Below are 26,995 nucleotides of genomic sequence, written 5' to 3' on the forward strand. Positions count from 1 at the left end.
CAGCCGCATTGTAGGAGCCGCATTTGCTTGTCCTCTCCTTCCCCTTTCCCCCTACATTGCCAGAAACGAGTATGGGGCGCTGTGAGGGCGTGTAATGGACCATGGTGCTTATGTTGCTTTTGTGGTGTGTTTATTTTTTCCGGGTTGCGTCACGACATCTGTGCCTTATGCGGGTGTAGAGGGGCAACTTAGCTTGATGTATTCGGGGTAGACTTGACCTCGTGAGAGCGCGGGCCTCTGGGCACCTGGTGGGGCTTCCCCGCTGCCGACTCGGGCAATGTCGCGAAGCTACAAAAATTCATTCAGAAATCCTTATCCCCTCTTGCGCGAGGCCTCATGCATGGGCTAGTCATGGCCAAGTGCACCGCATCGCGGTACCCGTGGGGCATGAACTAAAAGGGGATGCGCCGATCACAAGCTCAAATAAGGGCACCTCACGGAGACCAGGGGAGTGTGCAAGCGCGTATTCCTGTCCATCCCCCTTCACGAGCCGCACGAGGGAGAGCGTCGGGCCACTGCTGCCCTCCCTGATGCAAAATAAAGAACCGAGAGAAGCATCAGAGAGAAGAGGGGGTTCAACCAAGACATCGAGAAACGCAGGAACTTCAAATTTCATTAAAGGAAATGGGCAAGCCAACTACAGAAAGCAAATGAATAGCCGCATCCGGCACCTAGTATAGTCTTCTCACCAGCGCAGAGCTAAGTGCTGCCACTAGGACGTGGGAGGGAGCCCCTAAGGCCCGAGGGCGGCACTCCGGATACTCCGGGGTGTGTACAGCCCCACTCATTATCACATGAGAGTGTCAAGAGGGGAGACCTTCACAGGCACTGGGCCTTGCTTCATGGATAGAACTTCCGCAGGTGCTGGATGTTCCAGGCGTTCTGGATAGGGATCCCGTCCTGCGTCTCCAGGCGCGCGACACCAGGCTTGGAGACACGAGCAATCCTAAACGGGCCCTCCCACATGGGCGAGATCTTATGCAGCCCTTCCCTGGAGGGCACCCGCCTCAGGACGAGATCGCCCACCTCGAGCGTCCTGGAGCGGACGCTGCGGCAATGGTACCGCCGCAGCGCCTGCTGGTACCTTACCGCCCTAAGCGAGGCTTCACGATGGCGTTCCTCCCCCAGCATAAGGTCCATCCCCCGTATGGCATCCTCTTGTGTCTCATCGAATGCCAGGACCCGCGCGGAGTGATGCCTGACCTCATGAGGGAGAACTGCTTCTGCTCTATAGACGAGGAAGAACGGGGTCTCGCCTGTTGGCTTGGTGGCGGTCATACGGATGGACCACAGCATGGACTGGAGCTTGTCGTGCCAGCCCTTGATGGAGGCCTCAAGTTTCTTCTTGAAGGTCCTGGTCTTGAGGCCTCTCAGGACCTCCGCATTGGCGCGCTCGGCTTGGCCATTGCTTCTGGGGTGTGCCACCAAAGCGTAGCAAATCTGTGTTCCATGGTTAGCACAATATGTCTTGAAGAGACTGCTAGTGAACTACGAGCCGTTGTCGGTGATGATGCGGTTAGGGACCCCAAACCGGCTCACGAGACCCTTGATGAACTTGACCGCGGACCCGGCGGGGATGGTGTAGACGGCTTCCACCTCCGCCCAATTAGTAAACTTGTCGATGGCGATGTAGAGGTATCGGTAGCCCCCGGGCGCCCGAGGGAAGGCCCAGGATATCCAGCCCCCGGACCGTGAATGGCCAGGAGAGTGGGATGGCCTGGAGGCCTTGAGCCGGCTCGTGGATTTGCTTGGCATGGAACTGGCAGGCCTTGCAGGATCTCACCAGCTCGGTTGCATCATCGAGTGCCGTGGGCCAGTAGAACCCGTTGCAGAACGCCTTGCCAACCAGGGTACACGACGATGAGTGATGCTCACAGTCTCTGCCGTGTATGTCAGCTAGCAGTTCGTTCCCCTGCTCCCTAGAGATGCATCACAAGGAAACATCATTTGGTCATCTTCTGTATAGCTCATAGTCCTGGATGCAGTATGTCGTAGCCTACCGGGCCACACACTCCGCGTCCTCCTCTTTCTCCGGCAGCGTCCCTTGCACCAGGTATGCCTTGAACTCCTCGGTCCAGCTGTCACGCCCACTATGTGATACTATCCTAAAGAGACTCAAAGGTCCCACCAAGGATAGAACCGCATATTGATATGCTTTTGCAAGGTGGATATCATTACATCAACATTACATAATAGTTGGGATACATACAAGGCATACAATGCCACACGAATTCAACAATACATCATACATAAGATCAGCATCCGACTACGGATGGTACACAAACAGAAACTCAAACAATATCCACCCTGCTAGCCCAGGCTGCCGACCTGGAACCTATCCCCTGATCGAAGAAGAAGCAGAAGAAGAAGAACTCCAAACAAGCGAACAGCGCTCTCGCGTCATGATCATCGCATAACCTGTACCTGCAACTGTTGTTGTAGTAATCTGTGAGCCACGAGGACTCAGCAATCCCATTACCACGGGTACCAAGACTAGCAAAGCTTAATGGGTAAGGAAGGGGTGAAGTGGTGAGGTTGCAGCAGCAGCTAAGCAAAATATGGTGGCTAACTTACGCAAATAAGAGCGAGAAGAGAAGCAAATGGAACGGTCGAGAAGCTAGAAGTGATCAAGAAGTGATCCTGAAACTACTCACATTCATATATAACCCAAAACCGTGTTCACTTCCCGGACTCCAGCAAAAAGAGACCATCACGGCTACACACACGGTTGATGCATTTTAATTCGAATCTGGTGTCAAGTTCTCTACAACCGGACATTAACAAATTCACATCTGCCACATAACCGGGGGCACGGCTCTCGGAAGTTTATACCCTGCAAGGGTGTCCCAACTTAGCCCATCACAAGCTCTCACGGTCAACAAAGGATATTCCTTCTCCCAGGAAGACCCGATCAGTCTCGGAATCCCGGTTTACAAGACATTTTGACAATGGTAAAACAAGACCAGCAAAGCCGCCCGATGTGCCGACAAATCCCGATAGGAGTCGCACGTACCTCGTTCTCAGGGCACACCGGATAAGTCAAGCTATGAGTAAAACTAGACCTCAAGTTTCCCTGAGGTGGCCCCGCAGGCTGCTCGGTTCGGACCAACACTCGAAGGAGCACTGGCCCGGGGGGTTAAATAAAGATGACCCTCGGGCTCTGGAAACCCAAGGGAAAAAGGCTTAGGTAGGCAAATGGTAAAACCAAGGTTGGGCCTTGCTGGAGGAGTTTTATTCAAGAACTGTCAAGGGGGTCCCATAAATCACCCAACCGCGCAAGGAACGCAAAATCAAGGAACATAACACCGGTATGACAGAAACTAGGGAAGCAAGAGTGGAACAAAACAACAGGCATAAGGCCGAGTCTTCCACCCTTTACCAAGTATATAGATGCATTAATTAATTAAGAGATATTGTGATATCCCAACATAATCCTGTCCATCATGGAGCAATCTTCAACTTCACCTGCAACTAACAATGCTATAAGGGGGCTGAGCAAAGCGGTAACATAGCCAAGCAACGGTTTGCTAGGAAGGGTGAAAAAGGTTAGAGGCTGACATGGTAATTTGGGAGGCTTGAAGAGCAAATGATAGGTAGCACAGCATAGCGATAGAACGAAGCAACTAGCATAGCAATGATAGTAATGAGATCCAAGGTGACGGTCATCTTGCCTGAAATCCCGCTAGGAAGAAGAACGAGTCCATGAAGAAGATGAAGCCATGAAGACGAACCAAGCATAGACGAACGAATCCTCACGATCGCAACGAAACAGGAACTAACGAGAAGGAGCACAACCGGAAAGAAGCAAACAACAAGGTAAACACACAACACATAAGCATGACATGATGCACAATCAAGTACGATGCATGTCTGGTTTAACGAGGCATGGCATGGCAAAGTGCAACAAACAATACTACAAGTTAAGTGGAGCTCAATATGCAACGAGTTGCATATTGACAAAACAACACATTGACATATTTAGTTTAATCTCATTTAAGCTACCAAACAATATTAAATGTTGTTAAACATGGCAAGAGGTGAAGCATAATGAAACTACCTAACTAGGCAAGTTTAAATGAGGCCGGAACAACAAACAACAATTCCGGAAAATCCTCGTATGCATATTTCGAATTTGGTACTGTTCTGCCCTAAACAGAATTTTAATGTTGTTAAACAGCAAAATAAAGTGCACCATGTTAAACTAGGCATTTTTCCACCCCATTTACATATAAAGTTTATTTAAAACTGAGCTACGGTTATTAAATAAAGCATTTTAACATGACATTTATGCAAAATTTAACAAACGGCAAGTTAAACATATTTAACATGGATGAAAGCAGCAAATTATGAAACTAGACAAAATTCTAAGCATTTTACATATTTAAAACATTTTAATCCGATGCACGGGTTGTGAGATATTAAATGCATGAACATGAGGGTTTTTCTGTAAAACTGCAGTTCCTGAAAAATAGCTAAAATCGTCCAAAGGAAAAAAACAACAGAATGGGCTGAATCTAAGGCAAACTGGGCTAGGGTTCTCACCATGGGCTTAGCCCAGTCGGTGAGGAGGAGGCCGGGCAGGGAACGCTGGGCCTTGGAGGCCGCAGGCCGGCTGGGAATGCCTGGCTGGGCCTTGCCGTGCCTGCAGCCCACGCAGCTCGCCAGCGCGGTCAACGCGCGGCTGGACTGGGCGAGCTGCTACTGCTCGTTACTGACGAACAAAGAACAGAAGCAGCAGGAGGTTCATGGCGATGCAGGAGATGAGCAGAGGCGCGATGTAGAGGCAGGGGACCCGCGGGCTCGGCGGAATCGGGCAGTCCGAGGGTCGGGGAGGCGGTTCCCGGCGATGAGGAACTCCGGCGTGAGGAGGGACTTGCGCGGGATGCGGCCCACGCGCGCAGTCAAGGGCGCTGCTGGCTCGGGCGGGTGCTTGTCGTCTTCGACAGAGCAGAGCAGCGGTAGCAGCAGGAGGGGTCGCGGGGCATGGCGCTGGTAGGACTTGACGAAGGACGGCGGCTGTGCAGGGGAAGTCGACGCCGGGCTGGGCATGACCCGAAGCAGAGGAGGCCGCGGCGTTCGGGGCTTGGCGCGGGGCCTCAACAGCAGGGAGGCGAGGGGAGGCACGGATCCGGGCGGTGGAGGCCCTGGCCGGATGGTGGGTGACAAATTTGAGGCGCTCAGGCGCCATGGCTGCTCCAACTCCCTACAGCAACCAGAGAGATGAGAGACCGAAGGGAGAGAGAGAGAAGGAGAAGTGGTGGGGGAAGGGCGCGACGGGGTCCTGGTGGTGCTGCTGCTTGTAGCCGATGGCGAGCTGCTCGTGACCCCATCGGGGTCGAGCAGAGGAGGCGCTGGTGGATGGAGGGGGCTGAAACCGAGGGAGATGGTCGGAGGCTGCTGGTGGAGGCCGAGAGGAATTTTGGATTGGGGGCTCAACGAGGAGGAGGGAGAGCGCTGGTTGGATGAATCGGGCAGGGGAGTGTTGGGGAACGTTGCAGAAAATTAAAATTTTTCCTACGGTTTCACCAAGATCCATCTATGAGTTCATCTAAGGAACGAGTCAAGGGAGTGAGTTTGCATCTACATACCACTTGTAGATCACGCGCGGAAGCTTGCAAGGGGATGGTGTTGATGGAGTCGTACTCCACGTGATTCAGATCACCGATGTCCAAGTGCTGAACGGACAGTACCTCCGCGTTCAACACACATACGGGATGGGAGATGTCTCCTCCATCTTGATCCAGCAAGGAGGAAGGAGAGGTTGAGGAAGGCAGCTCCAATGGCAGCACGACGGCGTGGTGCAGTTGGTGCAGCAGTACTCCGTCAGAGCTTCGCCAAGCACGTACGGAAGAGGAGAGGTGTTGGGGAGGGGAGGGGTTGCGCCTTGGAGGTGTGTGTCCAGCAGCCCTCCCCTCACCCCTCCATTTATAGGGGAAGGGGCAAGGGGGGCCGACCCCTCTAGATGGGATCTAGAGGGGGGGCGGCGGCCAGGGTGGGGGGACTTGCCCCCCAAGCAAGGGGGGCGCCCCCCTTAGGGTTTCCCCCCAACCCTAGGCGCATGGGCCCAAGGTGGGGGGTGCGCCCAGCCCTCCCATGTGGCCTTCCGGGAGGGGTGGCCCCTCCCGGTGGACCCCCGGAACCCCTCCGGTGGCCCCGGTACAATACCGATAAGCCCCCGAAACTTTCCGGTGTCCGTATAACAACTTCCCATATATAAAACTTCACCTCCAGACCATTCCGGAACTCCTCGTGATGTCCGGGATCTCATCCGGGACTCCGAACAACATTCGGTAGTCACATACTAGTCTTCCTAATAACCCTAGCGTCACCGAACCTTAAGTGTGTAGACCCTACGGGTTCGGGAGACATGCAGACATGACCGAGACCACTCTCCGGTCAATAACCAACAGCAGGATCTGGATACCCATGTTGGCTCCCACATGCTCCTCGATGATTTCATCGGTTGAACCACGATGTCGAGGATTCGATCAAACCCTGTATACAATTCCCTTTGTCAATCGGTACGTTACTTGCCCGAGACTCGATCGTCGGTATCGCAATACCTTGTTCAGTCTTGTTACCGGCAAGTCACTTTACTCGTACCATAATGCATGATCCCGTGGCCAACACCTTGGTCACCTTGAGCTCATTATGATGATGCATTACCGAGTGGGCCCAGAGATACCTCTCCATCATACGGAGTGACAAATCCCAGTCTCGATCCGTGTCAACCCAATAGACACTTTCGGAGATACCTGTAGTGCACCTTTATAGTCACCCAGTTACGTTGTGACGTTTGATACACCCAAAGCACTCCTACGGTATCCAGGAGTTACACAATCTCATGGTCAAAGGAAGAGATACCTGACATTGGCAAAGCTCTAGCAAACGAACTACACGATCTTTGTGCTATGCTTAGGATTGGGTCTTGTCCATCACATCATTCTCCTAATGATGTGATCCCGTTATCAACGACATCCAATGTCCATAGCCAGGAAACCATGACTATCTGTTGATCACAACGAGCTAGTCAACTAGAGGCTCACTAGGGACGTATTGTGGTCTATGTATTCACACGTGTATTACGATTTCCGGATAATACAGTTATAGCATGAATAAAAGACAATTATCATGAACAATGAAATATAATAATACTTTTATTATTGCCTCTAGGGCATATTTCCAACAGTCTCCCACTTGCACTAGAGTCACCAATCTAGTTACATTGTGATGAATCGAACACCCATAGAGTTCTGGTGTTGATCATGTTTTGCTCGCGAGAGAGGTTTAGTCAACGGATCTGCGACATTCAGATCTGTATGTACTTTGCAAATTTCTATGTCTCCATCTTGAACATTTTCACGGATGGAGTTGAAACGACGCTTGATGTGCCTGGTCTTGTTGTGAAACCTGGGCTCCTTGGCAAGGGCAATAGGTCCAGTGTTGTCATAGAAGAGTTTGATTGGCCCCGACGCATTGGGTATGACTCCTAGGTCGGTGATGAACTCCTTCACACGTAGATCCCGCCACGACGCTCTGCTTGCAGCTGCACCAGCTTACTGCTTCACCATTCAACATATACACGTATCCGGTTTGTGACTTAGAGTCATCCAGATCTGAGTCGAAGCTAGCGTCGACGTAACCCTTTACGACGAGCTCTTCGTCTCCTCCATAAATGAGAAACATGTCCTTTGTCCTTTTCAGGTACTTCAGGATATTCTTGACCGCTGTCCAGTGTTCCTTGCCGGGATTACTCTGGTATCTTGCTACCAAACTCACGGCAAGGTTTACATCAGGTCTGGTACACAGCATGGCATACATAATAGATCCTATGGCTGACGCATAGGGGATGACACTCATCTCTTCTTTATCTTTTGCCGTGGTCGGTGACTGAGCCGAGCTCAATCTCACACCTTGTAACATAGGCAAGAACCCTTTCTTGGACTGATCCATTTTGAACCTTTTCAAAATCTTATCAAGGTATGTGCTTTGTGAAAGACCTATGAGGCGTCTCGATCTATCTCTATAGATTTTGATGCCTAATATATAAGCAGCTTCTCCAAGGTCCTTCATTGAAAAACATTTGTTCAAGTAGGCCTTAATGCTGTCCAGAAATTCTATATTATTTCCCATCAAGAGTATGTCATCTACATATAATATGAGAAATGCTACAGAGCTCCCACTCACTTTCTTGTAAACGCAGGCTTCTCCATAAGTCTGCATAAACCCAAACGCTTTGATCATCTTATCAAAGCGAATATTCCAACTCTAAGATGCTTGCACCAGCCCATAAATGGATCGCTGGTGCTTGCATACTTTGTTAGCGTTCTTAGGATTGACAAAACCTTCCGGCTGCATCATATACAGTTCTTCCTTAAGATGCCCGTTAAGGAATGCTGTTTTGACGTCCATCTGCCATATCTCATAATCATAATATGCGGCAATTGCTAACATGATTCGGACGGACTTAAGCTTCGCTACGGGAGAGAAAGTATCATCGTAGTCAATCCCTTGAACTTGCCGATAACCCTTAGCGACAAGTCGAGCTTTATAGATGGTAACATTGCCATCCGTGTCCGTCTTCTTCTTAAAGATCCATTTGTTTTCTATCGCTCGCCGATCATCGGGCAAGTCTGTCAAAGTCCATACTTTGTTTTCATACATGGATTCTATCTCGGATTTCATGGCTTCAAGCCATTTGTTGGAATCTGGGCCCGCCATCGCTTCTTCATAGTTCGAAGGTTCACCGTTGTCTAACAACATGATTTCCAGGACAGGGTTGCCGTACCACTCCGGTGCGGAACGTGTCCTTGTGGACGTACGAAGTTCAGTAGCAACTTGATCCGAAGTACCTTGATCATCATCATTGGTTTCCTCTTTAGTTGGTGTGGGCATCACAGGAACATTTTCCTGAGCTGCACCACTTTCCCGTTCGAGAGGTAGTACTTCATCGAGTTCTACTTTCCTCCCACTTACTTCTTTCGAGAGAAACTCTTTTTCTAGAAAGCATCCGTTCTTGGCAACAAAGATCTTGCCCTCGGATCTTAAGTAGAAGGTATACCCTACAGTTTCCTTAGGGTATCCTATGAAGACGCATTTTTCTGACTTGGGTTCGAGCTTTTCAGGTTGAAGTTTCTTGACATAAGCATCGCATCCCCAAACTTTTAGAAACGACAGCTTAGGTTTCTTCCCAAACCATAATTCATACGGTGTCGTCTCAACGGATTTAGACGGTGCCCTATTTAAAGTGAATGTAGCTGTCTCTAGAGCGTATCCCCAAAATGATAGTGGTAAATCGGTAAGAGACATCATAGACCGCACCATATCCAATAGAGTGCGATTACGACGTTCGGACACACCGTTTCGCTGAGGTGTTCCAGGCGGCGTGAGTTGTGAAACGATTCCACATTTCCTTAAGTGTGTGCCAAATTCGTGACTTAAATATTCTCCTCCACGATCTGATCGTAGGAACTTTATCTTTCGGTCACGTTGATTCTCTACTTCATTCTGAAATTCCTTGAACTTTTCAAAGGTCTCAGACTTGTGTTTCATTAAGTAGACATATCCATATCTACTTAAGTCATCAGTGAGAGTGAGAACATAACGATATCCTCCGAGAGCCTCAACGCTCATTGGACCGCACACATCGGTATGTATGATTTCCAACAAGTTGGTTGCTCGCTCCATTGTTCCGGAGAACGGGGTCTTGGTCATTTTCCCCATGAGGCATGGTTCGCATGTTTCAAACGATTCATAATCAAGAGACTCTAAAAGTCCATCAGCATGGAGCTTCTTCATGCGCTTGACACCAATGTGACCAAGGCGGCAGTGCCACAAGTATGTGGGACTATCGTTATCAACTTTACATCTTTTGGCATCTACACTATGAACATGTGTAATATTATGCTCGAGATTCATTAAGAATAAACCATTGACCATCGGACCATGACCATAAAACATATCTCTCATATAAATCGAACAACCATTATTCTCAGACTTAAATGAGTAGCCATCTCGTATTAAACGAGATCCAGATACAATGTTCATGCTCAAACTTGGCACTAAATAACAATTATTAAGGTTCAAAACTAATCCCGTAGGTAAATGTAGAGGCAGCGTGCCGACGGCGATCACATCAACTCTGGAACCATTCCCGACGCGCATCGTCACCTCGTCCTTCGCCAGTCTCCGTTTATTCTGCAGCTCCTGCTGTGAGTTACAAATATGAGCAACGGCACCGGTATCAAATACCCAGGAGTTACTACGAGTACTGGTAAGGTACACATCAATTACATGTATATCAAATATACCTTTACTGTTGCCGGCCTTCTTATCCGCTAAGTATTTGGGGCAGTTCTGCTTCCAGTGACCCTTCCCCTTGCAATAAAAGCACTCAGTCTCAGGCTTGGGTCCATGCTTTGACTTCTTCCCGGCAACTGGCTTACCGGGCGCGGCAACATCCTTGCCGTCCTTCTTGAAGTTCTTCTTGCCCTTGCCCTTCTTGAACTTAGTGGTCTTATTGACCATCAACACTTGATGTTCTTTCTTGATTTCAGCCTCTGCTGACTTCAGCATAGAAAACACTTCAGGAATGGTCTTTTCCATCCCCTGCATGTTGTAGTTCATCACAAAGCTCTTGTAGCTTGGTGGGAGCGACTGGAGGATTCTGTCAATGACCGCCTCATCTAGGAGGTTAATGTTCAGCTGGGTCATACGGTTGTGCAACCCAGACATCTTCAGGATGTGCTCACTGACAGAACTGTTTTCCTCCATCTTACAACTTTAGAACTTGTCGGAGACATCATATCTCTCGACCCGGGCATGAGCTTGGAAAACTAGTTTCAGCTCTTTGAACATCTCATATGCTCCGTGATGCTCAAAACGCTTTTGGAGCCCCGGTTCTAAGCTGTAAAGCATGCCGCACTGAACGAGGGAGTAATCATCAGCACGAGTTTGCCAAGCATTCATAATGTCTTGGTTCTCTGGGACGGGAGCGTCACCTAGCGGTCCTTCTAGGACATATTGTTTCCTGGCAGCTATGAGGATGATCCTCAGGTTCCGGACCTAGTCCGTATAGTTGCTGCCATCATCTTTCAGCTTGGTTTTCTCTAGGAACGCGTTGAAGTTCATGTTGACATGAGCGTTGGCCATTTGATCTACAAGACATATTTGCAAAGGTTTTAGACTAAGTTCATGATAATTAAGTTCTAATCAAATTATGAACTCCCACTCAGATTAGATATCCCTCTAGTCATCTAAGTGTTACACGATCCGAGTCGACTAGCCCGTGTCCGATCATCACGTGAGACGGACTAGTCATCGTCGGTGAACATCTTCATGTTGATCGTATCTTCCATACGACTCGTGTTCGACCTTTCGGTCTCTGTGTTCCGAGGCCATGTCTGTACATGCTAGGCTCGTCAAGTTAACCCTAAGTGTTTTCGCTGTGTAAAACTGTCTTACACCCGTTGTATGTGAACGTAAGAATCCATCACACCCGATCATCACGTGGTGCTTAGAAGCGACGAACTGTAGCAACGGTGCACAGTTAGGGGAGAACACTTCTTGAAATTTTTGTAAGGGATCATCTTATTTACTACCGTCGTCCTAAGTAAACAAGATGCATAAACATAATAAACATCACATGCAATTATATAGTTCTGACATGATATGGCCAATATCATATAGCTCCATTGATCTCCATCTTCGGGGCTCCATGATCATCTTGTCACCGGCTTGACACCATGATCTCCATCATCGTGTCTTCATGAAGTTGTCACGCCAAGGACTACATCTACTTCTATGGCTAACGCGTTTAGCAGTAAAGTAAAGTAGTTTACATGGCGTTCTTCAATGACACGCAGGTCATACAAAAAATAAAGACAACTCCTATGGCTCCTGCCGGTTGTCATACTCATCGACATGCAAGTCGTGAATCCTATTACAAGAACATGATCTTATACATCACAATTCATCTTTCATCACAACTTCTGGCCATATCACATCACATGATCAATCGCTGCAAAAACAAGTTAGACGTCCTCTAATTGTTGTTGCATCTTTTACGTGGCTGCAATTGGGTTCTAGCAAGAACGTTTTCTTACCTACGAATAACCACAACGTGATTTTGTCAAATTCTATTTACACTTCATAAGGGCCCTTTTCATCGAATACGCTCCAATTAAAGTGGGAGAGATAGACACCCGCCAGCCACCTTATGCAACTAGTGCATGTTAATCGGTGGAACCGGTCTCACGTAAGCGTACATGTAAGGTTGGTCCAGGCCGCTTCATCCCACAATACCGTTGAAGCAAGAAAAGACTAGTAGGGGCAAGTAAGTTGACAAGATCCACGCCCACAACAAAATTGTGTTCTACTCGTGCAAAGAGAACTACGCATAGACCTAGCTCATGATGCCACTGTTGGGGAACATTGCAGAAAATTAAAATTTTTCCTACGGTTTCACCAAGATCCATCTATGAGTTCATCTAAGCAACGAGTCAAGGGAGTGAGTTTGCATCTATGTACCACTTGTAGATCACGCGCGGAAGCTTGCAAGGGGATGGTGTTGATGGAGTCGTACTCGACGTGATTCAGATCACCGATGTCCAAGTGCTGAACGGACAGCACCTCCGCGTTCAGCACACGTACGGGACGGGAGACGTCTCCTCCGTCTTGATCCAGCAAGGAGGAAGGAGAGGTTGAGGAAGGCAGCTCCAATGGCAGCACGACGGCGTGGTGCAGTTGGTGCAGCAGTACTCCGTCAGAGCTTCGCCAAGCACGTACGGAAGAGGAGAGGTGTTGGGGAGGGGAGGGGCTGCGCCTTGGAGGTGTGTGTCCAGCAGCCCTCCCCTCACCCCTCTATTTATAGGGGAAGGGGCAAGGGGGGCCGACTCCTCTAGATGGGATCTAGAGGGGGGGCGGCGGCCAGGGTGGGGGGACTTGCCCCCCAAGCAAGGGGGGCGCCCCCCTTAGGGTTTCCCCCCAACCCTAGGTGCATGGGCCCAAGGTGGGGGGCGTGCCCAGCCCTCCAGGGGCTGGCTCCCTCCCCTTTGCGGCCCATGTGCCCCTCCGGGAGGGGTGGCCCCTCCCGGTGGACCCCCGGAACCCCTCCGGTGGCCCCGGTACAATACAGATAAGCCCCCGAAACTCTCCGGTGTCCGTATAACAACTTCCCATATATAAAACTTCACCTCCGGACCATTCCGGAACTCCTCGTGACGTCCGGGATCTCATCCGGGACTCCGAACAACATTCTGTAGTCACATACTAGTCTTCCTAATAACCCTAGCATCACCGAACCTTAAGTGTCTAGACCCTACGGGTTCGGGAGACATGGAGACATGACCGAGACCACTCTCCGGTCAATAACCAACAGCGGGATCTGGATACCCATGTTGGCTCCCACATGCTCCTCTATGATTTCATCGGTTGAACCACGATGTCGAGGATTCGATCAAACCCTGTATACAATTCCCTTTGTCAATCGGTACGTTACTTGCCCGAGACTCGATCGTCGGTATCCCAATACCTTGTTCAGTCTCATTACCGGCAAGTCACTTTACTCATACCGTAATGCATGATACCGTGGCCAACACCTTGGTCACCTTGAGCTCATTATGATGATGCATTACCGAGTGGGCCCAGAGATACCTCTCCGTCATACGGAGTGACAAATCCCAGTCTCGATCCGTGTCAACCCAATAGACACTTTTGGAGATACCTGTAGTGCACCTTTATAGTCACCCAGTTACGTTGTGATGTTTGATACACCCAAAGCACTCCTACGGTATCCAGGAGTTACATGATCTCATGGTCGAAGGAAGAGATACTTGACATTGGCAAAGCTCTAGCAAACAAACTACACGATCTTTGTGCTATGCTTAGGATTGGGTCTTGTCCATCACATCATTCTCCTAATGATGTGATCCCGTTATCAACGACATCCAATGTCCATAGCTAGGAAACCATGACTATCTGTTGATCACAACGAGCTAGTCAACTAGAGGCTCACTAGGGACGTATTGTGGTCTATGTATTCGCACGTGTATTACGATTTCTGGATAATACAGTTATAGCATGAATAAAAGACAATTATCATGAACAATGAAATATAATAATACTTTTATTATTGCCTCTAGGGCATATTTCCAACAGGGAGATCCCGAGGGGGATTCGGTGGAGTGGCGGCAGCGTGGGGATGGATGGGACATGATCCCTAGATCCTAGGGTTGGACCTATATATATAGAAAGTGGTTTAGGTTAGGGGTACCTAGTCCCTCCGATCGAAATCAAACGGCCGAGAATAAATAGGTAGGGAAGTCCAAATAAAAACGGAGATGTTTTAGAGATGTTTGGGGATGATCCGGACCCATTGGTCATGACAGCCCGGGTCGGGACCGGGAGAAGTTTTCGGACTAGGTTGCGGAGGTGGTCGGTGGCTGTGCAGAGAGGCTCAAACGGTCGGACAACAAATGAACGGTTGGTCTCCAAAGGGATAACAAAGGCAAGGGGGGAACGCGGCAACTACAAACGGGTGCAAGCTTTATGAAAACATGCAGATGCAATGCGCATGATGCTATGAGATGAGATGCATGACATGAACAAAATGCAAAACAAAAGGCAAAACCCAACCATTAAGGAAATATCATATCGCATCTCGAGAAAAGGCAAGAGTTGGAGTTACAAATATGGAAAGTTATATCCGGGGCATTACACCAGCACCCTTCCTGAGGCTCGAGCGCCAGGAGCAGACGTGCTCCTGTGGTCGGACCGCAAGCGGGGGCTCCCGAGGCTGGTGGCTAGGGGAGTTCCTCTCGAGATGGTGTAGTCTCCACGGTCACGGGGGTCGCCGAAGGCTTGAAGAGTCGCTCTTCGAAGACACCGGGTTCTTGGGGTAGATGCGTTGACGCCCTTTTGGCGATCTTTTAGGCCTCCTTTTTGGTGCCGCGTCGCACATGCTGTAGCTCTAGGCCCGAGAATTGCTTCTCCATCTTGCGCACCTCCGTAAGGTACGCCTCCATGTGCTCGTCCCTCGGCTCGTACACCATAACACCCACGATGCAGCCATATCTCCCACGTGTCGAGGCATGACTTGGAGGCATAACCGCATGGTGGTTTTGTCGCAAGAAGGGTCATCTTCACACAATCCCATGTAATGAACAAGAATGGGATAAAGAGAGTTGGCTTACAATCACCACTTCACACAATACTTAAATAAATCATACATCATTCAAAGTACACACATAGTCCGACTACGGACAAATCCGAATAAAAAGAATAACCCCAAATGCTAGATCCCCGATCGTCCCAACTGGGCTCCACTACTGATCATCAGGAAACGAAACATAGTAATGGCCAAGGTCCTCGTCGAACTCCCACTTGAGCTCGGTTGCGTCACCTACACTGGTATCATTGGCAGCTGCAACTGTTGTGATAGTAATCTGTGAGTCACGAGGACTCAGCAATCTCAACACACGTGAGATCAAGACTATTTAAGCTTATGGGTAGGATGGGGTAATGAGGTGGAGTTGCAGCAAGCACTAAGCAAATATGGTGGCTAACATACACAAATATGAGCGAGAAGAGAAGCAATGCAATGGTCGTGAAGCTAGAAGTGATCAAGAAGTGATCCTGAAACTACTTACGCATCATAACACAAAGACCGTGTTCACTTCTCGGACTCCACCGAAAAGAGACCATCACGGTTACACGCGCGGTTGATGCATTTTAATTAAGTCAAGTGTCAAGTTCTCTACAACGGACATTAACAAATTCTCATCTGCCACATAACCGCGGGCACGGCTTTCAATAGTTTATACCCTGCAGAGGTGTCCCAACTTAGACCATCACAAGCTCTCACGATCAGTGAAGGATATTCCTTCTCCCGGAATAACCCGATCAGACTCGGAATCTCGGTTACAAGACATTTTGACAATGGTAAAACAAGACCAGCAAGACCAACCGACTATGCCGACAAATCCCGATAGGACCTGCACATATCTCGTTCTCAGGGCACACCGGATGAGACATCCTACGAGTAAAACCAAACCTCAAGTTTCCCCGCGGTGGCCCCGCAGTCTACTTGGTTCAGACCAACACTTAGAGAAGCACTGGCCCGGGGGGGTTTAAAATAAAGATGACCCTCGGGTTGGCCGACCCAAGGGAAGGGTAATAGGTTGTTAGGCAAATGTAAAACCAAGGTTGGGCCTTGCTGGAAGAGTTTTATTCAAAGCGAACTGTCAAGGGGGTCCCATAACCCCAATTGCGTTAGGAACACAAAATCAAGGAACATAACACCGGTATGATGAAAACTAGGGCGGCAAGAGTGGAACAAACACCAGGCATAAGGCCGAGCCTTCCACCCTTTACCAAGTATATAGATGCATTAATTAAATAAGAGATATTATGATATCCCAAAATCATCATGTTCCAACATGGAACCAGCTTCATCTTCACCTGCAACTAGCAACGCTATAAGAGGGGGCTGAGCAAAAGTGGTAACTTAGCCAAACAAGGGTTAGCTAGGAAGGTGGGTTAGAGGCTTGACATGGCAATATGGGAGGCATGATAAACAAGTGGTAGGTAGCGCAATATAGCGATAGAGCGAACAACTAGCAGGCAAAGATAGAAGTGATATCGAGGGTAATGGTCATCTTGCCTGAAATCCCGCTAGGAAGAAGAACGAGTCCATGAAGAAGACAAACGGACGTAGTCGAGCGAATCCTCACAATCACAACGTAACCGAAACTATTGAGAAGAAGCACAACCGAAAAGAAGAAAACATCATGGTAAACAACCATCACATAAACATGGCATGATGCACAAACAAGTATGATGCATGTCCGGTTTAATGGGGCATGGCATGGCAAAGTGCAACAAACAATACTACAAATTAGGTGAAGCACCACATCCATTTATTTAGTTCTCTCCCGTTTATGTACCCAACAATATTAAATGTTGTTAACCATGGCAAGAGGTGAAACATAAGTCTATTAACTGTTTAGGCAAGTTTAAATGAGGCCGGAAACAACAAACTACAATTTCAGAAAATCCTCATGTCCATATTTAAATTAGCTATTGTTCTTCCCTAAAACATATTTTGAAGTTGTTAAACAGAAAAATAAAGTGCACCAAGTTAATCTATGCATTTTTCTAAGCAAGTTACATATATATACCTACTAATAAAGCAAGGTGCATTTCTCCAATATTTTATCCGTTCACCATCGAAAATATTTTTTTCCTATCCGAGGTGGTACTAAATTTTTGTGTGTCTCTCCACTTGAAATTACAAAAAGTTTGTCCAGAATACGGCAACTGGGCCAGGCGCACTCCAGCCCAACAAAGCCAACCTAGTAATTATCCTGCCCATGCGTTGGGAGGAGCTTATTTGTCGCACATGACGACAAATAGTTGAATGTACGCACATGTCGCACAAGACTAGGCCGGCCCGTTTTTGTTTTTTCAGTATTTGGTTTCTGTTTCGTTTTCATTTTCCCCTTCTTTGTTTTTATTTTTTCATGAAATAATAATCTACAAAATTTATTCAGAATTTCAATTTTTGTTCAAATATTCAAAAGAATTAGCATTACAAAATTTTATTCCTATTTCTAAAAATATTAGAAACTTAAAAAACATTGGTTTCGGAATTTCCGCACCATTTACAAAAATGTCACAATTTAAAAAAAACTATTTCAGAATTGTTCGAGATTTTTTATCAAAATAATATTTTATAAAACGTCCCATATTCAAAAAATATTCCTATTTTAGTGAAAAGTTCAGAAAAACAAAATAATGTTTGCATCTAAGAAAACATTTTTAAAATGTTCTGAATGTTCCCCTTTTCAAAAATCTTTACCTAATAATAAAGCAAATTGGGTTTTTGTTCGTCCGTCATGGCATTTTTCAGAAAAGTCCCTCTATTTCAGAGAATTCAACCCGCATTCCTGTTTTAAGTTAAAACGAATCGTTTTTTCGTATTTTACACAAAAGTCGATGTGTTTTCTTGAAATCAACCCGCCGTCCGGATCTAAATCATAGCCGAACCGTTATATTACGTTTTTTCGAAACCCCCCTAACGTTTTAGGTAATTCATCCGCGGATCATATTTAAGTCAAACAAATACTTCTTTAAATCATCCATATCTTTTAAACCGTAAACTCCGATTTGAACATGTTATATATGAAATTTGATTAGAAAAATATGTAGAATATGAATATGAGATTATTTTTACCTGTTAAGTATTTTGAAGTATTATTTTGGAATATATTTAAATCAAACAAATAATTTTCTAAATTATCCGTATCTTTTAAACCGTAACTTCGATTTGAACATATTATATATGAAAATTTATTAGAAAAATGTGTGGAATCTAAATATGATGTTAATTTTACCTGTTAAATATTTCTAAATTATTGTTTTGAAAGCAAACTTATAAATAGTGCAAGATCCGTTTTTCTTTCGTACCAGCGGCGATCCGGATTGCAAATAAACACCCCACTATAACCATATAGAGAAAAGAAAACATCGATAACTACACATGCATACCTCTGAAAAATGTCGCAGGGGAAAACAACAGATTTCTCATCGCGAGAGTGAGAGAAAGCGAGAGAGAGAGAGAGAGAGAGGGAGAGGGAGGAGAGAGGGGGAGAGAGACGCCTTAGAATTAACCATATTCAAACATATTTTTTGTTGTTTTGTGTGAACACCGAGGCCATCACCGGAGAGGGTGAGAAGGAGGATAAGTGGCAACACAAATATGATGCCTCGCAAAAATAAAGGAGATGGACCTATTGGGTGATGGTTGTTGGGTTAAGAGCGTGTGTTATGTTTTCTCTCTCGTTGCAACGCACGGGCTCTTATGCTAGTATAATTTATTTAAAATGGAGCTACGGTTATTTTGTTATGAAATAAATCATTTTAACATGGCATTTAAGCAAATTAAATCAAACAACACATTTGAACATTTTAAACATGGATGAAAGTTGCAAATTATTAAACTAGATGAAAACCAAGCATTTTACATATATAAAGTTTTTACATACGATGCACGGTTTGTGAGATATTAAATGCATGAACGACAGGGGGTTTTCTGCAAAACTAACAAAACGCTGGAAAAATAGCTAAATTCGCAGATAGCAGAAAAAAGTAGTCACGGGCCAAATCTACTGGAACTGGGCCGGACTGGAGCTGTAGGAACTTGGCCCGGTCGATGGAGGAGGTAGGTCGGCTTAGGGCGCTGGTCAACGCGAGCAACAGCGCACGGCTCTCGAAACAGGGGTCGAGCGCTGCGAGCGCTGCTCGACCTGAAGCAGGGGACGCAGGGAAGCAGGGGCGCGGGACTTGGGCGGCGGGGACGGCTGGATCCGAGCGAGGGGCGTCGAGGCGTGCAGGCCGCCGGACGGAGCGGGGTCGGCTGCACCGCTGCAGAGTGCTCCTGTCCATGGCATCAAGGAAGACAGAGAGGTTATGGAGGAGGAAGAGTGTACGGGAGGGGAAAGAAAAGGAAAGGAGAGGCTTGGTTCACTGGCCTGGGGCTCCACAAGCTAGGCAGGTCCGGCGGGGATGCGGGACCTGGGCGGTGCGAGGCGAGGCTCCAAGCGGCGAAGGGCGCTGCAAGGAGACGGGCGTCCATGAGCTCGGGCAGGAGAAGGAGGGTCGAGGAGGTCCTGCGGTGGCGCTGCCGGCGATGTGCCGGACTCCGGTGAGGTGGAGAGATAGGGGACGGATGCGGGGAAGACAGATCCGTATGTTTCTCGGCTGGAATGGGTGCAAAACGGCGGCGAGGCGGAGCTATACTCCGGGGAGCTGGTTGCCGGCGGCGCGACGGACGGCAGGGTCGAGTAGGAGCAGGGGCTTGCCTTGGGAGGAGCTCGTCTCCCAGAACTCAGGCGAGGTCGGGAAGAGGCGAGGCCTCGGGCGCACGAGGCTGTGGGTGCGGGACGGGGTGGCTTCGGTGCATTTGGATCGGGGCGAGTTATGGTGGATGCTAGGTTGGCTCGGGAAGGAATGAGGGGATCCCGGCGGCGGAGGGAATCGGGGGATGGGACAGCTCTCCTAGAAATTAGGTTGGACTGATATAGGAGTATATAGCATGTGGGTTATAGATTAGGGGCGACCTAGTCCCTCCGATCGAAATCCGACGGTCAAGAATAAATTGCTATGGAAGTCCAACAGAGAAACCGATGATGCTTCGGGGTTGTTTGGGGATGATCCGGACCCATCGGTAACGACCGTGCGGTTCGGGATCGGGGAAGTTTCGGACGCGCGCGAGGGATTTGACAAAAGGCCACGGAGACAAGGGGTTTGATGGGCTCAGAAAAGAGAGAGAAGTGAGCGGTCCAGTTGATCTGAGAGAAGGTCAACCGGGACAAGGAAGAAGCGGCAACTACGAGCGAATGCAAGTTTTATGAAAACATGTGGACGCAATGCTCATGATGACATGATGAAATGCAACATACAAATAAAACACACGACGGTCACGCAAAACATGGAAGGCGTCTGGAGCGTCGGTCTTGGGGTGTCACATACACCTTGTTGGAGAAGTTGATGAGGAGCTGCGAGTCACCCTTGATGGTGAGACACTTCACCCCCAAGGCCGTGGCGGCCTTGAGGCCGACGATCAACCCCTCGTATTCCGCGATGTTGTTGGACACCTTCTCACCCCGCTCGAAGCAGAGCTGCACGGCGTAGTATAGCTTGTCTTGGGTGGGCAAGATGAGCACAACGCCAGCTCCCGCACCTTGTCGTGTGAAACCGCCATCGAAGTACATGACCCAGCCATCCGGTGCTTCATCTCCTGGCGAGAGGGATCGACTTTCGCCCGCTTCGGGCTCCGGAGCGTCGGTCCATTCCGCAACGAATTCGGCGAGCAAAGCTCCCTTGATGACCCTGGTCGTGCTGAACTCCAACTGGAACGCTTAAAGCTCAATGTTCCATTCAGCGACTCTCCCCGCGGCATTGGGGCTCGGGGCACCCTCTCCAGGGGGTAGGCTGAGACAACCTTGATTACGTGGCCTTGGAAATAATGGTGTAGCTTGCGTGAGGCCACCAAGAGCGCGAGCAAGAGCTTCTATTGCATCGGATACCGTGCCCTTGCATCCCGTAACACTGTGCTGACGAAGTATACTGGGTTCTCGACAAGAGCAGGAGCGTCGATAGAGCCGGTGTCCTCCAGAGGTTGTGGTGGCTCCTAAGGTGGGCGGACCTTAGGAGCCTGGTCGCCCCTCGGGGCCTCCGCAGGCCCGAGAGCACCTTCTTGCAAGGCCTGACCATCAGCTGGCTTCATTGTGGCTTTGGTGGCGCTATCTTGGTGTCGCACCGTCCTTGTCGAGGGTGCAGCGCTGCTCGGTGGGCTCTTGGCCTGGCGTTCATCCCGTACAGCCACCAGCGCCGCACTGGCGGAGTGAGGTGTGGCGGCCAGATAGAGCACCAGGGGCTCGAGGGGACGCGACACTACCATCACTTGAGGCCTGGTCAAGTATCTCTTGAGGTCTTGAAACACCAGGTCGACTTCTGGGGTCCATTCGAACGGGCCCTTCTTCTTCATTAGCTTGAAAAACGGCAAGGCGCGCTCCCCCAGCTTGGAGATGAAGCGCCCCAGCAAGGTCACGCAGCCTACGAGCTTCTGCATTTCCTTGAGAGCTTGCGGCGGGCTCATGTCGTCTATCGACTTGACCTTCTCCTGATTTGCCTCGATCCCCCTGTGCGACATGAGGAAGCCCAGCAACTTGCCAGAGGGGAACCCAAATACGCACTTCTCAGGGTTGAGCCGCAGGTCCACCTGGCGCAGGCTGGTGAAGGTCTCCTCCAGATCCTGAATGAGGGTCCTTGCCTCTCGAGATTTTACCACGATGTCGTCGACGTAGGATTCGGTGTTCTTCCCTAGCTTCTGGCCTAGGGCGATGTGCATCAGCTGCTGGAAGGTCGCCCCAGCATTGCGCAGCCCGAACGGCATGCAGGTATAGCAGTATACTCCGCACGGGGTCAAGAAGGCGGTCTTCTCCATGTCCTCCACCGCTATCTTGATCTGGTGGTAGCCTGAGAACGCGTCCAGGAAACACAGCAGGTCACACTCGGCAGTGGAGTCGACGATCTGGTCGATGCGCAGAAGCGGGAACGGGTCCTGGGGACAGGCCTTGTTGAGGTTGGTGAAGTCGACCCACATGTGCTCCTTCCCGCCTTTCTTTGGCACAACGACGGGGTTCGCCAGCCACTCCGGGTATCGGACCTCGCGAATGACACCTGCCGCCTCGAACTTGCGAGTTTCCTGGATGATGAAGGACTGCTTCTTCATGGACTGCTGACGCGCCTTCTGCTTCACATGGCGCACATTGGGGCACACCCTTAAGTAATGCTCGATTACCCCCCTGGGGACCCCCACTAGCTGCTTGGGCTCCCAGGCGAATACCTCCTTGTTCGTGCGCAAGAACTTTACCAATGCCTCCTCTTGATCTGGGTCGAGGTTGGCGCCTATGGTGAAGGTGGCTTCCGAGGATCCATCTTCCTCGACCAATACCTGCTTTGTTTCGGCCCGATCTTGAGTGAACAACTGCTTCTTCTTTGCCGGCGCGGCCTCCTTAGCCCTCGGGGCGGCTTCAATGGCCTTGTGCGTCGCTACTGCGGCCCTGAAGGCAAGCTTGAGGGCCACCAGAGCCACCTTGGTGTCTCCAGCCACGGTGAGGACACCACTGCTGCCCGGCATCTTCATGAGGTTGTAGGCCAGATGGGATGCTGCCATGAACTGAGCTAAGGCAGGGTACCCGAGGATGGCGTTGTACGGGAGGCCGATGCGGGCGATGTCAAAGTCGATGAGCTCGGTGCGGTAATTGTCCCGAGTACCGAAGGTGACCGGAAGGCGTATTTGCCCCAGGGGGCTGGCAGATCCGCTACTAACTCCGGAGAAAGGCCTGGTGGGGCGGAGCCGGCTATGCGGCACATGAAGCAAGCCGAAAGCTTCCACGGAGAGAACGTTGAGGCCTGCTCCACCATCGATGAGCGTCTTGGTCATGGCGACATGGCAAATGGTGGGCGTGCAGAGCATTGGGAGCACACCTGAGCCTGCGGTGGTAGCGGGGTGATCCCCTGAGTCGAAGGTGAGGTGGGCCTTGGGCGCCGCCCATCCTAGAGGGGCTCCCCGCTGCATGGAGGTGGTGCCAATCTGAAGGAATAACTACTTGACGTGGCGATCCGAGGGTGGCGCTTGTGAGCCACCGAGGAGGGCCGCGACGGTGACAGGCGCTGGCGCCGCGAAGCGTGCGACGAAAAGGCCACACAACTCCTCTTCCCAAGAAGCCACGAAGGATCCTGGCAGGTTGAGTAGGCAGGCGCCCGGCGCGCCAGTGAGGGCCATGTGGAACCAGTTGGCCATGACCCTGTCATCGCCTCCCGCCTCTAGCACGGCCTTCTCGTAAGCCAGCAGGAAGATCGACGGATCCGCCGCGCCGTTGAAGCGAGGTGGCATCTCCGGCTTGAACTTTGGCGGCCACTGCACTTGTCGTAGGGTGGGGGTGAAGGCCCTGAGCCCCCTGGCGCCGTCATGGTCGTCCGTCGGTACAGTCGGAGGAGCGGCGCCGGCCATGGGGACCGAACGGAGGGGCGAAGCCGGCGGAGGACTAGACTTCAGCGCACCCCTACCTGGCGCGCCAAATGTCGGATTACGGGTTCCGACAAAACCCTTGAGGTTCGAACACTGGAGTGCGCATGAAGATCTCTCTCCCTCTCGCCCACTCTCACAACGACCTCCAGGCCTAGCTCGCCGAACCCATGGAACAAGGGACACAAGAGTTTATACTGGTTCAGGCCACCGATGTGGTGTAATACCCTACTCCAGTATGGTGTGGTGGATTGCCTTGTAGGCTAGGGATGAACAAGTACAAAGAAGAACAACCTCCCGAGGAGAGGCGTTCTCGAGCTCAATGAGCTTGTGTGGTTGGGGATGATCTGAATGATCCGTCCTCTCCTATGGTGGTGGCTAGTCCTATTTATATAGGCCCTTGTCCTCTTCCCAAATGTTTAGGTGGGAAGGAATCCCAAACGGCCAATTTGAAGGGGCGCAGCTAGTACAAGCTATCCTAACAAAAGGTGGTCTTCGCCTGCCAAAGGCTCTGGTGGTGACGCCGTCGTGGGCTCCGCAGTGACCTCCATCATGTCGTCCTGCTGGTCTTGGTCTCGTTGCACCAATATGGAAACCTTTGCCTGATGCCTCAGGACTCCCCGCCTGCGCTTGCCTCCTTTAGCACCAAAGAGGCAACCAGTACACTACGCCCGCTGACGCCCGCTTGGCCTCTATCGTCATGGCTCACGTCACGCGAACCTTGCGAGGTGCCCCTTGCATAGATATCTCCTCTCCTTAGGATCCATCCTAGCGAGGCTCCCCTGAGGAGGTCTTGCATCGTTCGCCTTGCGAGGCTTGGCCCCTCGCGAGGGTCTTGAGTGGTTGTTGAAGAAGATGGGCCGTACCAGGCCGCTGGAGGAGCCATGCCCTGGGCTGCAGGCAGGCAAGTCTGGGTACCCCCGTTCCCAGGACGCCCATAATAATGTTTGCAATAATATTGAAAGTGGGTTTGGAAGAGTGTCAAATTTAGGTAAAAATAATCCCACATATTTGGAGAGTGTACAATTTTATGAAATAATTGATAAAAGTGGGTTCGGAGAGGTCATGACTTTAGTTGATGTTAATCCCACTATCTTGAAAGATTATAAGACTTTTATGCATGTAGATCATGAAGTGAAAATTTTATATGATAGCTATATTATTGAATTTGATTATGATCCTACATGTAATTATTATGAGACAGGAAAATATGGTTGTGGAAATCTTCATGTCAGTAAATTACCTCTCTTAATGTTGAAATTGCTATTGTTCTCTCTTCTTCCTTGCATATGTTGGATCTTGCTTGTCTTGCTAATTTATTTTCCTATAAAATTCCTATGCATAGTAAGTATGTTAGACTTAAATGTGTTTATCACATGTTCCATTATGCTCTCTTTGTGTTTCAATTATTATTTTTCATGTGAGCATCAATAAAAATCTTATGCCTAGCTAGGGGCATAAAACTATAGCGCTTGTTGGGAGGTAACCCAATGAATAAGTTTCTATTTTTGCTTGTTGCTTTCTGTTCTTGTGTGTTTGTTATGCTACTGCAATGATTGTGTTTTTTTGTTTTAATTAGTGTTTGTGCCGAGTAAAGCCTTTAGGATCTTCTTGGGTGATAGTTGTTTGATCTTGCTGAACAACAGAAACTTATGCGCTCACGAAAACAAGTTTTGAAAATCACCAGAACGTGATAAAATGCCAATTCTTTTTGCAGAAGATTAATATAAAAATTACCCCGGTCTTCCTAATTTTTCAGAATTTTTGGAGTTACAGAAGTATTCGAAAGAGTCAGATTGCTACAGACTGTTCTGTTTTGACAGATCCTGTTTTCTTTGTGTTGTGTGCTTATTTTGATGGCTCTATGGTTTTCTTTGATGAGTTTTTGCCATACAGAAGTTGGAATACAGTAGATATAATACAAAAAAATGAATTGGTTTTATACAGTCCTTATAGTAGTGGTTTGCTTTCTTATACTAACGGATCTCACGAAGGTTTTGTTGAGTTTTGTGTGATTGAAGTTTTCATGTTTTGGGTTATCTTACGATGGATGAAGGAAGGATAGAAGAGCCTAAGCTTGGGGATGCCCCGGTATCCCAAGCTATTATCAAAAAATGAGAAACCAACTAATCTTGGGGATGCCCCCGAGTGGCATCCCCTCTTTCTTCTAACGACCATCGGTATTTTACTCGAAGCTATATTTTTATTCGTCACATACTATGTGTTTTTCTTGGAGAGTCTTGTATGATATGAGTCTTTTCTTGTTTTATTTTGTGTTTTAAGTCTTGATCCCTTGCTGGACACACCTATTTGAGAGAGCCAAAATTATGTCATGACTTGTTAGAATTGCTCTCTATGCTTCACTTAAATCTTTTATGAGCTATGGACTTGTTCTAGTGCTTCACTTATATCTTTTTTAGCACGGTGTGCTTAGTATTTTTGAGGATATGCTCTCTTGCTTCACTTAGATTTATTTGAGAGTTAGTAAAATTTTCAAGAAATTCTCTTTTACTTCACTTAAATTATTTTGAGAGAAAGAAAAAAAATTATGCTCATGATCTTCACTTATATTTGTTTGAGCTTATGAAAAGCAACACATGAAAATTAGTCCCAAAGTGATAGATTTCCAAGAAGGATATAATAAAAACTTTCATGAAGATCATTGGACAAAATAAACTTGATTCTTAGTAATAGTTTTGAGATATGATTATGTGATATGTGAGTTGTGTTGATGAGTAGCTATGCTTTAGTAAGAATATTGGTGTTAAGGTTTGTGATTCCCTATGCATGCACGAAAGTCAATAGTCATTGTAATGCCCCGGATCCGATGCGCCAGGTGTCTTCCAGTTATTCGCCGTAGTTGCCATGTCATTTGCTTACGTGTTGCATTTTGCCATGTCATCATCTGCATTTCATTTGCATGTTTTTCAAAACTTGCATCCGTTCGGGTTCCCCCGGTTCTCTCCGTTGTCCGTTCTGAGCCCAACCACACTCGCACGCACCCACAGCACCCCTCTTACCTTGTTTTGTGAGCCGCCGAAAAATGTTCTCGGAATGGGATGAAACTTGGCGTGTGGTGTTGTTTTAGAGTAGGTAGACCGCCTATCAATTTTCGCCCTAACGGTTAACCGCGTAGCCCGAAACCCCTCTCTCTTTGCAAACCAACCCCTCTTCACCATAGCCCATGAGCCCATCCAAACCCCCTCCATGCTCTCGGTCGTGATCGTGTGAGCGAAAACCGCTCCTCATTTGGACACTTCCACCTCCTTCTACCTATAAATATGTGATCCCCTCCGATTTTCGCGCAGTCCAAACCCTAGCCCCGCTCCTCTTGTCCGCCGGACACTTCGCGCCGCCGCCCTGAGCCAGTGAGGCCCCGCCACATGTCGCCGCCCCGCACCG

Source organism: Triticum aestivum, chromosome 6B (assembly GCF_018294505.1).
Source record: "Triticum aestivum cultivar Chinese Spring chromosome 6B, IWGSC CS RefSeq v2.1, whole genome shotgun sequence".
NCBI classification, from domain to species: domain Eukaryota; kingdom Viridiplantae; phylum Streptophyta; class Magnoliopsida; order Poales; family Poaceae; genus Triticum; species Triticum aestivum.